Raw genomic sequence first — 4,092 nt, 5'->3', positions numbered from 1 at the left:
TAAAAAGGGGCTGAGCACCAAAGAATTGATACCTTCAAACTGTGGTGCTGGAGAAGACTCTTGAAGGTCTTTTGGACAGCAAGGGGATCAAACCAGTCAATCCTAAAGGAAATCAACCCTGAACATTCATTGGAAGGACTGATGCTGAAGCTCTAATCCTTTGGCCACCTGATGTGAAGGGCTGACCCAGACTGTAATGCTGGGAAAGATTGAAGGCAGGAGGAGAAGGGGTGACAGGATGAAATGGTTGGATGGCATCACCCACTCAATAGACATGGGTTTGAATGGACTCTGGGAGATGGTGAAGGACAGGGAAGCCTGGCATGCTGCAGCCCATGGGGTTGCAAAGAGTCAGACAGGGCTGAGCAACTGAACAACAACAACAAGATTTACCTCCATTGGGAGGATGCGGTGGAATTAAAGAAGTTCTTGTTTTTCCTTACTGTGATAGCTCTTAAAGGACAAGATTCAATATGGTGCTTACTCCAGCTATATCATTCCCATTTAGGCATTTGACAGCTGAGGAAATGACAACTGGGTAAGTCCATGGACTTAAAACTTACCCAGTCTATACCTTATACCCAGACTTATAACTTACCCAGATTCTAGATAGATCTCTGTTTATTAAGTGGCCCTCATGAGCTGCCACGCTAACAGGGTCATGATGACTCAAGGTTTTCGGGAATCAAACTCTGGATCCCATAGTCCTTCCAATATCTCGGTATTCCCCCTTTCTCACAGTTCCCTGAATAAATGGTCAGAGGTCCTTTGGAGGAACCACTGTTGCACATACTTGAGGTGGTTTTGCAAGGTCCTTCCTCTGAGGGACTCAGCCACCTCTCCAGTCTCTGATTCCAGATATGAAAATTAGCTCAGGTCTGGTAGCAGCAAGAGCTTGCACTTCTTATTGTGACTCCTCCCGGGCTCTTACTCCACCCTGCTCCCCCAGTCTTGCCCTTTTCTGGTTGTGGATGTCAAGGAGTACCCTCACTGGATGCTCATCTGTTTTGCCTGAAGGACACCATGCTTTGTTTTCACAATTCCCTGCAGATTAAGACTCTTTGCCTGTCCCTCAGCCTTGCCGATCAGTATAGCCGCCTGGCTTCTAATGGTGAAGCACCACCCACTGACCTCTATTATTGGTAAATATTTGAGGGCAAGGGTTCGGATACCACAGATTTTTAAATGTTATTTCTTAATGTTTGGCTGCACTGGGTCTTCATTGCTCCTCGTGCTCTTCCTCTGTTGCGCCTAGTAGGGACTGCTCTCTAGATGCAGTGTGTGGGCTTCTCACTGCGGTGGCTGCTCTTGTGGGGCATGGGCTCAGTGGTTGCGGCTCATGGGCTCTAGAGTGCAAGGTCAGTAGTTGCGGCTCACAGGCTGTTTCCCCCACAGCAAGTGAAATCTTCCTGGACTAGGGACTGAACCTGTGTCCCCTGCATTGGCAGGCAGGTTCTTAACCACTGGACCACCAAGGAAGTTCCAACACCAAAGATTGTAATGAGCCCAGTTCTGGCCTGAAGAGGAGAAATAGCATTGAGCATTTTGGTGATGTTAGTACTCCTCTCACCAGCACATTCCTGTTGACCTTGGTGAACGGTGTGTCTTCTAGGCTTTTCTGTGGTACATCAGGTCATCTTTTAGACTAGCATATCCATCCAGCATGGGTGTTCCTTCATTTCTTTGTTTTTTCCTTTATAGGCTACCAACACAAGTGTTTCCACTTTGCTCAACATCGGTGATCACTTTCTCTAGGCTTCTAAGAGTCATGCCTGTTGGCTCCATCTCTCGCATCCTTGCCAGGGTGCTAAATCCCATGACAAAAGAAAGTGCCCTCAGTTAAATGCAGTATTCCTTTTTCAGTGTTATGTTCCTGTCCCCTTAATCAAGTATCCTCAGAATCCAATCCCAGCAGCACTTGCCTTGCTCCTGCCAGTATACACTAGCTAATTCTCACAGCTCCTTTGGCATGGAATCCCCAGAAAAGAAATGCTGGAATTTAACTCTAGTTATTGGGCTGGTAGCACGCAGTGTAGATGGATAGGTCCTCATACCTGCTGCGTGGCAGGGGAGAAGCTTGTGCAGTACTTTCCCATATGGGTAAGTGCTAGCTCCTGCTAGAGTGGACCACCACTCCAGCCTCTAGGGATTCAAGGAGGTTCAGTTCAGTCGCTCAGTCATGTCCAACTTTTGTGACCCCATTCACTGCAGCACGCCAGGCTTCCCTATCCTTCACCAACTCCTGGAGCTTGCTCAAACTCATGACCATTGAGTCAGTGATGCCATCCAACCATCTCATCCTCTGTTGTCCCCTTCTCCTCCTACCTTCAATCTTTCCCAGCATCAGGGTCTGTTATAATAAGTCAGTTCTTTGCATCAGGTAACCAAAGTATTGGAGTTTCAGCTTCAGCATCAGTTCTTCCAATGAATATTCAAGAGTTGATTTCCTTTAGGGTTGACTGGTTTGATCTCCTTGCAGTCAGTCCAAAGGACTCTCAAGAGTCTTCTCCAACACCACAGTTCAAAAGCATCAGGGAGGTTTGCAGTGCCCAAATCCTTGGGACATCATTAGAGCACTCCATATTTCAAGGTCCTGTTTTTGTATCTTTTTGTTTCCCTACCTGAGTCTTGTCCTCAGCATAACAGACCTACATTGGTGGAGCATTTAAATGTCCCAGGGGCTCTACAACTTTCATTATCAAATCCTTTGTCTGCTTCTCTGCTTTGTCTACACTTTCACTGCAGAAGCTGAGGGCCTCTTTGGAAGCTAGCAAAGACTCGGGTCTCTGGCTCTCTTATTAATTACATATAACTGTCAGTGGTCCTCATTATTGCCCTGCAGGGCACCAATACAATTTAATAACTGGTGACTCTGCCATTCTTACAGACTTTGTGCCCCTCATATCTTTCAGATGGCTTGACTCATCACACTTGCAATGGTAGTTTCTTCTATCAGGATATTTTTCTAGGTCATCACCACTGAAATCTTCAACAACTGGGCCACTCAGGATAGTTTTTATCAGCCAGGCAGTGAGCCTACTTCCAAACTCCTCCTTATGGCCTATGTATTTTCTTGAATGGCTCCCAGTATCGCCTGGTTCTGTGCAAGTTCTCTGAGAAACAGGTGCCAATCAAGGTTAAACAAGCAAGAGATCTATGGGAGGGAACTGGGTGTGAAGGCGAAGGAGCAGTAGGCAGTGCGAGCCTTCTACCTGTATGGAAGACTTGACACATGGGACAGGAGACGGAAAGAAGGCCTGGGTAGGAAGAGCCTCGGACTGCAAGGCAGCTTTAGGAAGGCTTTGGCCAAGCCAGAGGAGAGTCCTTTAGCCAAAGTTGTCTTCAGAGAAGCCCTGAGTCAGAGAGGACAGGCTAAGACCCCTGCTATACTCAGTCACTGAAACAGCTCAGGAAAGTATAGCTTGACAGAAGCCTAGTGGTGGATCCAGGGGGGTTGCAGCTGGGGTTCTTAGAAAACTATGCCCCCCACTGCCAATTCTCTTGAAGGAAATCTGAGTGGTACATTTCCAAGGCTGCCACAGCCACCCACGTTCATTTTCGTTGTCATGATTTACTATCGACTTATATTGCCATATAGGAGATATCAGATCATTGCTAAGTGCATACTTAATATTTTTACTTATCCTGAAATTAAGTAAAAGTGCAATTCATTTGCAAAATGCTATTTAAATATTGGTCTTAAGTGGTATTCACTTAAGCGATATTAATTTAATATTGACCTTAAGTGATATTAACTGTTATGGGATTGGAAAAGACTGTAGAGAAAGGAGCCAAGCTCAGCACTTAGCACTTGGCACATAGTGGGTGCTCAGTAAGTGCTGTGGACATGACATACACCCAGACTTGTGTCCCTGGTAGAATATTTGCTGATGATTCTAGTTATATATTTTCATGACTTAACTCTTTTTCCTTAATGCCTTTGTCCTCCATAAGTCTGGGAATACAGAATGTCCCTATTTAAGAAGAATGCTGCCTTAAAATAAATTTTGTCCTAAAATGTTAAAAAAATATTGTCCACAAGCATGAATAAAAAACATATGGCTCAATTTTTTGATGGTTTTAATATCAAAA

This window comes from Ovis aries, chromosome 9 (genome assembly GCF_016772045.2).
Source record: "Ovis aries strain OAR_USU_Benz2616 breed Rambouillet chromosome 9, ARS-UI_Ramb_v3.0, whole genome shotgun sequence".
Lineage (NCBI taxonomy): Eukaryota > Metazoa > Chordata > Mammalia > Artiodactyla > Bovidae > Ovis > Ovis aries.
The sequence above is the reverse complement of the archived record's forward strand: the minus strand, read 5'-3'. Positions refer to the sequence as shown.